The sequence below is a fragment of the Pituophis catenifer genome, unplaced genomic scaffold, assembly GCF_029215685.1.
Source record: "Pituophis catenifer annectens isolate HBS135680 unplaced genomic scaffold, rPitCat1.0.hap2 SCAF_14, whole genome shotgun sequence".
In the NCBI taxonomy this organism is placed as follows: domain Eukaryota; kingdom Metazoa; phylum Chordata; class Lepidosauria; order Squamata; family Colubridae; genus Pituophis; species Pituophis catenifer.
The window spans coordinates 16,035,295-16,044,034 of record NW_027256894.1 but is presented as its reverse complement, the minus strand read 5'-3'; positions in this window follow the sequence as shown (position 1 = coordinate 16,044,034).

The window sequence follows — 8,740 nt, the reverse complement described above, 5'->3', positions numbered from 1 at the left end:
GAGACCTCCCGCCCCCGAAGTCCGGCGTTTTCAAGGGGGAAGAGAGCCGCCTCTTCCCTCCTCCGCCCCTTCCCACGTGCGCCGATCCTCTGACATCGCGCCAGCCCCTCTCTCGGAAAGCTCGGAAGGCGCTGCAGGCAAGGCGGCGAAAGGGTTAAGGGGGCCGCGCGTGGAAAGCGGTGCAGGGTGGGAGCTGTAGGCGGGGAAGGGAATTGGGGATGACGAGTGGCTTCCCAATGCAAAAATTGGGCCTGGTGGCTCAGCAGACTAAAAAAGCATTGTGATGAACACCAGCTGTCTGCAATGACTGTAAGTTCGAATCTCGCCAGGCTCAAGGTTGACTCAGCCTTCCATCCTTTCTAAGGTGGGTAAATTGAGGACCCGGTTTGTGGGGGCAATAAGCTGACTTTGTATAAATATACAAAAAAGGATGAAGGCTATTGCTTAGCGCATTGTAAGCTGCCTTGAGTCTCCGGAGAAGGGCGGCATATAAATCAAAATTAAAAAAAAAAATTGATTTTAAAAAAAAAAATCCCTGGGGGAGTAAAGAGGGAGGGTGGGTTATCCGCTTGCGCTGAATTGATGGACGCGTTAGGTTTGGATCATTGGGAATGGCAGCTTTGCTCGTGGTGACTCTCCCCCGGCTGTTAACCTTGATATCAGGTGGTGCCCTGCAAATGGGGGTTGGACTAGATGACCTAACAAGGGCCCCTTCCAGCTCTGTTAATGTTATACGGTTTACAATCTCTCATTTAGCGACCGTTTGAAGTTACAACGTTTTGATTGTTCGGAATGGCAGTTTGCTCGAGGTGACTCTCCCCTATAATCCAGTGGTGAAATCCAATTTTTTTCTTACTACCGGTCTCCGGAGAAGGACGGCATACAAATCAAATAAAAATAAAAATAAATAAAAATAAATAAATTCCCTCCCCACTCCTGGGGGAAGGATATTGCAAAATCTCCATTCCCTTCCCACTCCAGGGGAAGGATATTGCAAAATCTCCATTCCCACCCCATTTCAGGGGAAGGATATTGCAAAATCGCCATTCCCACCCCACTCCAGGGGAAGGATACTGCAAAATCCCCATTCCCTCCCCACTCCTGGGGGAAGGACATTGCAAAATCTCCATTCCCACCCCACTCTGGGACCAGCCAGAGGTGGCATTTGCCGGTTCTCCGAACTGCTCAAAATTTCCGCTACCGGTTCTCCAGAACCTGTCAGAACCTGCTGGATTTCACCCCTGCTATAACCTGATATCAGGTTGTGCATTGCAAATGGGGTTGGATTAGATCTAGATGACCTAACAAGGTCCCTTCTGACTCTGTTAATCTGTTATACGGGTAGTCCTCAGTTTACAATGTTTCATTTAGTGACTGTCGTTACAGCACTGGGAAAAAAAGTGAATTACAAGTGGTCCTCAAACGTCATTTGAGTGCTTGGCAACTGGCCTGTATTTACAACGGTTGCAGCATTTTCCCAGGGTCATGTGATCACCATTGCAAGCTTGTCAGTTGGCTCCCAACAAGTGAAGTCAATGGGGGTGAAGCTGGATTTGTTTAACAACCAGTTGATTCACTTAATAACTGCAGCAGTTTGCTGAACCCTGGCCAAAAAAAAAAAACCTCGTAAAATCAAGGGCGAGTCACTTAACCATCTTGGATTTGCGACAGAAAAATCCTGGCCTCAATCTTGGTTATAAATTGAGGACTACCTGTAATTGGTTTGAGATTGATTTTTAATGTGCTGTCTGGATCAAGCAATTGTGGTCTGTAGCCATAGTTTAAGAAGGGAGCTGTGGAAATCCAATAGTTAGGAGCTGCAGGCACCGTTTGCCAAGTGTCTGCTGGTTTTTTCCCCAATGAAATGTGATAGAAATGAGTCTCCCTTAGAAATTGGGGTTTGATTAACTCCCTGCTCAGCTGCAAAATGTTTGCAAGGGAAGAAGGATTGTGGAACATGTGGAAATGTTTTAAATGTTAGATTTAACAAAACACCCAATATACAGTAATTTCTCAAGAAAAGCAAGGTCACGCCTCTTGGAAATACTGTAGCAACTTTCCCTTAGGTTTGTAACACCAGATAACCACTTCTCTGTACACTTTTGCAGTTGTGTTATCTTGCAGTTAGAAAAATAAATTAAAAAGTCCCTCCATGTGGTTTCTTTAAGCCATCAGTGAAAGTGCAAATTTTGCAACTGTTTAGAGACAATTGGGAAAACACATCTCAAAAAGTAGATTAACCATTTATTTTGTTCCCCTGTTGGTTTTTCAGTCTTTTTCTCTTTTCCCCCCTTTTTTGATATGAAAGTAATGAAATAACTCCCCTGAACCTTAATAAATGTTTAAGGAATATTGAATTCAATGGACCAGTGGTGGAATTCTTTTTTTTTTTACTACCGGTTCTGTGGGTGTGGCTTGGTGGGTGTGGTGTGGCATGGTGGGCGTGGCTTGGTGGGTGTGGCAGGGGAAAGATACTGCAAAATCTCCATTCCCTCCCCACTCCTGGGGGAAGGATATTGCAAAATCTCCATTCCCACCCCACTCTGAGGCCAGCCAGAGGTGGTATTTGCTGGTTCCCTGAACTACTCAAAATTTCCGCTACCGGTTCTCCAGAACCTGACAGAACCTGCTGAATAGCATCCCTGCAATGGACCCATTAAAAGATTTTAAAAAGATAAATTTCCCTGTCAGTCATGCCCCACTCTAGGGCACTGTGCTCCTCTTCATTTCTTGGTCACAGAGCCAGCATTGTCCGAAGACGATTTCTTTAGTCAGATAGCCAGCATGACTATACGTCAAAGGTGCATGGGACACTGTTACTTTCCCACTGAAGTGGTACCTATTTATCTACTCACATTTACATACTTCAAACTGCTAGGCAGGCAGGAGCTGGAGCAAAGAACGGGAGCTCAGCTGTCGCACAGGTCTCAAACCCAGGCTGTCAGCTTTGTAGCTGACAAGCTCTGCATCTTTAACCATTGAGCCATCACAGACCCATATTAAAAGATAATTAACAAGTAATTACCTTTGCCATCTTTATCTAAGCTTATAATAAGGAAAGGCCTCCATTTTTAATATTGCATCCTTTAAGCAATTGGGAATCAGGCCTGAGGGGGGCAGGAGGTCTGTCCCTCCCCTCAGGGATGGCAAATTAAGTCAGGCCTGGGGGGTTTGTTCCTCTCTGCAGAGATGGCAAAATCTCATGAAACCTGCTCCACCTTTCAGACTTAGGATATTGCGGGTAAAACATTGTAGGGCACATTTCACCATGGACTGTTGGTAGCAACCAAACTGCCAAGCTCAGAGCTCAGACCAACTATTTATATTCAAATACATTTCAACATTTCCACTCCCACCTGGCCGATAAGAGTCAGGATTTTTCAATGTTTGGCTTCAAATCCCTTGGCTATCTGCTAAGTACATCAAGAGCTTCCTAGTGACTACAGCTGTTCTGTTATGGGAAGAGAGAGGTCCTTTTAACTTGCTTTCCCTGCCTTTTAAATATCTCGGCTTTCGTAACAATAGGCAATATCAACCAAAACTGCAAAAACCTGTTTGCCATGTGCGCTCCCGGTTCCTTTGAGCAATAATTGGCATCTTCAACCTGCCATTGGCATTTCTGCTTTCATCTTGCCAGGGAGATCTTTAGATCCTGATCCAAGCTCCTGTCCAAGAAAAAAGTGTCAGGAGGAAAGCATGAGAAGCAATGTGGCTTATTCCATAAATCAGCTGTTAGAAGAAACCACAGCTTGTATGAACCCAGTTTAACCACCCTATACTCACTTACCCTGCCTACCGGTTCGCAAATGTGCTCGCGCCATTATCTGCATATGCGCAAAGCCTTCTGCGCATGAACAGAGGCTTAAAATGTCGCAAAAAAGCGACGTCATGACATCTGTGCGGGTGGGCGGAGCCTCCCGCAGCCACCGCTACCAATTCGCCCGAACCGAGCTGAATTTCACTCCTGCCTATACTAAAACCCACTACTATCTTTCTTTTAACCTTGATCCTTTCTAGAGAAGCCTGAAACCCTGAGTCCATTTTTCAGTCAAAATGTATGTTTACATTCAAGTTATCCAGCTGAGTTATTAAGCTTAGAAGTGCACAAACTCATAAGCTTCCCCAAAGTCCTACTGAATCATAAGACTACTTAAATTCTGTTCAATGCACAAGAATGTACTTCAGAATAAGCCTACATAAGATTGGCCTTCTAATCTAGTAGATACTGTCCATACCATACTATTAAATCACCGGCGGTTATAAATATTTTGAAAACGCTTCTTTTGTTTGAACGAACTTTGCCACGTTTGATGAAGAGTTTATGTCATCTGGATATTTATTTTGGGTGAATGGACACCATAATCTTTCATCCTCCTCCTGGTTTCTTGTATCAATGAATGCAAGAGCACTCTAATTAATCCTTGTTTTTTAGCCTTTTGAAATAGTCCATAGTTCACTGTAATCTATTCGGAGGCATATATCATATATCTTAAAAGTTGTAGATCAACTTCCTGCAGATAAACTTGAGACTGGCCGCTATACTTGAGACCGTATTTTTCGGAGTATAAGACACACCTTTTTCCCCCCTAAAAGGGGGTGAAAATTTAGGTGTGTCTTATACACTGAATGTAGCCCCGCCCACCCACTGGCCCACACCCTTTGGCTTCTGCCTCACAGCAGTTTACCTCTTTGCAGCAAGCAGCAAGAAGAAACAGCTCCTTTCAGCTTCAGCACAGCCTAATTAGCACAAGTTGATTGGATCGGCCTCCCGACTCTCAGCTGATTTGCTCTCAGCTGTTTTGCGCAGGGCTCTGCTGCTTGCTGCAAAGAGGTAAATTGCTGGAGCAGATTTTTTTCCCCTTGTGCCAATCAAGCTATGCTGAAAACGAAAATGAAAGTAAAGCAGCTGTTTGCTGTTTGCTGCAACGAGGCAAATTTTTTTAAAAAAGTGACCAATGACTCATTCCCACATTTATGTCCATTTATCAAATTATTGGAGACCCATATTAGCACATCCCCACGGTTATCTGATCAACATTCAGGCACTTGGCCAGTGGCGTGTACTGGTAGTCCTCGACTTATGGCCACAGTTGACCCCAGAATTTATGTTGCTAAGTGAAACATTTGTTAAGTGAGCTTTGCCCCATTGTACAACTTTTCTTGCCACATTTGTGAAGTGAATCACCCCAGTTGTTAAATTAGTAACATGGTTGTTAAGCGAATCTGGCTTCCCCATTGACTTTGCTAGTCAGAAGGTCGCAAAAGGGGATCATGTGACCCCCGAGACATTGCAATCTGTCATAAATACGAGCCAGGTGCCATGCATCCAAATGTAAATCACGTGACCATGGGAATGCTGCAATGGTCATAAGTGTGAAAAATGTCATAAGTCACTTTATTCAGTGCCGTTATAACTTCAGTCACTGTGAATTGTTGTAAGGCGAGGACTACCTGTATTTACAACAGCAGTGGGGTCGTGTGATTGCCATATGTGACCTTACCTGCTGGCTTCCAATAAGCAAAGTCACACGATTGCACCATCTACTTAACAACTGCAATGATTTGCTAAAAAGATTGCAAAATCAGGTGTGATTTATTTCACAACTGCCTTGATTAGCAATGGAAATTGTGATTACAGTTGTGAGTCAAAAACTATCTGTATGCAAATTATGCCGGTAATAATTTGTGTCATTTGTATATGATGTCATGATGGCTTTTAAAAAAAAAAACACCTTTGCAAATTAGAAGATGTTTTTACCACTGCTGTTTCTCTTTCTCCAGACTGACAAAGAAGCACCCCCCCCATTCTAATATGGCTTTGTTTATATAAGACTGCAAGCCATGATTTGCTTAACTGTGTTTTATTCAATAAGCCACAAGTAACTAGGTTCACACGACATGCCGATGCACAAGCCAAGATTTACCAACCACAGTTGTTGGGTTTTGCACTGCAAGCTAACTAAGGCATAAGCAAACCACAGTTTAGTTTTGCATCTTGCGTTAATCAGCCTATTTGAATCAGGGAGATCTGTATCTGGAACACTTGTTCTTGGAGGACAAAGCTGGATATAGAAACTTTGAAGGCCCTCTTGTTATTTTAGGCAGCTCCATTCAAACTTGTAGTCCATGTATTAAGGATAAAGCTTTGTTTTAATAACTTAAAGTAAACTTCGCAATCATCTACAATCACGCACAAGCAGTTTTTCTGGCTTTGTCAGAATTTTAATCCTCCTGCTTATAAGTAAATACACTTTATTTCCCTCTTTTTTTATTCTCCCTCCCTTGTTAAATAATCACATACCTGGATATATTTGCCCTTGATCCGGTACACAAATGCAATTCTGAGGTATAGAACATTTTCAAAGTGTTTGAAGTCCAAGTCCCCTATAAACATGTTTTTTTTTAAAGGATTTTGAGTTAAGCCAAGATTTATCCACTGCCAGAAAACAGGGAGTTGTAATATTCCATTGTAATTCTTAGAATGGCGAGAGGCAAATGAACCCCACAAAGATGGATCAAGCTGTAACGCACAACTTGATATTTGGATGGTGGTTAAAAATGGACAGAGACCAATAATGCAACGTAGTTACAACTACAGTCAAATATTGATATCCCCTAGATATTCACAAACCGGACCAGAAAGAGTTGCTATATTATGCTGCCTAATTTAATCATTATATACATAATTATATACCTGAGGGAAAAAGGGCAACTATATCTTGTTCTGCTAGAATTAGAGGCAAAATCCTTTTAGCTGACTTCAATATATAAGCATCCTTCAAAACCTAAAATGGAGGTGCACTCACTGCATAGGATAATCTAACAAACACCTTTTTATCTGCCATGCAATTCTAAAAAATCAAATTTCCAACAAACTACCATAACTCAGCCCTAGGAATTATTTTGAAAAACCTGCTATTCCCCCACTGGGCACCCAAAATTAAGAGGGGGGCATAAGCAGCCCTGCAGATACTAACAGAGGGACTGGAACTGACAAAAGCATCCCCCCAAGGGCCTGGGAAGGACCCAGGATTTTCACTGAACAGCTGGCGTTGCTACGGCAACCCACCCACTCTGCCTAGCAACCAGGTACTTGGGCGCCCCAGCATTAAGATTCTATTTGGAGATAGAGATAGGAAGAGGCCAAAAAAAGTACAGAGCAACCAGCCGCAAAAATCTCGGAGTAAAAAAAAAAGCATCTAAGGAAGACCTAATTGTGCTTGTTTGGGTGCATGCGTATATTTGCACACCTAATCTCACAGAAATCAGAAACGTAAGTTTATATAGTTACAGTTAATGGATATAATTATGTAGATGTTAAATATTTGCTTCGGATTATCCTATATGTAGTGTATGTGTATATATATATATATATGTGTGTGTGTGTGTGTGTGTGTATATATATACAAATACACACATATATATACATATATATAGAGATACATATACATGTGTTTTTTTTTAGCCAGTTTTTCCTACGTAACCAAAGTTTTTCTGCAGAAAAACCTTGGTTATGTAGGAAAAACCTGGCTAAAAGAAAAACACACATAAATCCTACGAAGAGTAAGAAAATACATATACATACCTACATACATACATACATACATGAATACATATACACACACATTTATATTTGTATAAATTTGGTATAAAATAGTTTGTCATGAATGCCACTGCTTGAGGGCTCCTGGATTGGAGCTGAAAGGCGAAAGGGAAGCAGAATGCTCCCTCCCATATGGGGGCAGACCAGGTGCTTCGACAGAAAAACACTTAATATATACACATACATACATATATTTACACACACACATACACACATAAACATACATACCAGTGGTGGGTTTCAAAAATTTTTACTACCAGTTCTGTGGGTGTGGCTTGGTGGGCGTGGCGGGGGAAGGATATTGTAAAAATCTCCATTCCCTCTCCACTCCAGGGGAAGGTTACTGCAAAATCCCCATTTCCTCCCGATCAGCTGGGACATGGGAGGCAGAGAATAGATGGGGAATTTTTACTACCTGTTCTCCAAACTACTCAAAAGTTCCACTACCGGTTCTCCAGAACTGGTCAGAACCTGCTGAAACCCACCTCTGATACATACATACATACATACATACATAGCCAGCAAGCTCCCTGCTGCCCATTGGGAGACTCAGGAGACTAAGATAGATCTATTTCGGATTTATAAGCGCTGTATGTATACATACATACATACATACATACATACATACATACATACAAAACTATATACATAGTTTTCCCATGAAAAATAGATCAATATCTAATAACTTTAACATTGTTATTTTTACATCTCTCTCTCTCTCCAATGTTAAAGCTATTAAATATTGATCTATTTTTCATGGGAAAACTACACATTTTTAACAAATGGAAAAATAACAAGAAGAGAGACATTGTTTTAAAGTTTAGCAAATGGCTTTAATAGCTGACAAATAACCCCCCCCCCAGTTTTTTTAAGAAAGTTGATCCAATGGCACAATAGAATCCCTCTTTCCTCTAATCCGAATTCCCTTCGTCTCCCTGATTTCCAAAGGGCAACTCACTTTTTTTTTAAAAAAAAAAAATCATTTAGAAATTATTGGGGGGAAAAGATACAATTTGCATAATGAACCCGGAAGTCTCCTCTGTAGACCGGGCGTCGTGTGGCTACTCTTCCGTTTCGTATCTCTGCCTTCCTCCGGATCGCCGGAAGGCCTACTGTCCTGCGAGGTTGAGGCCTGCC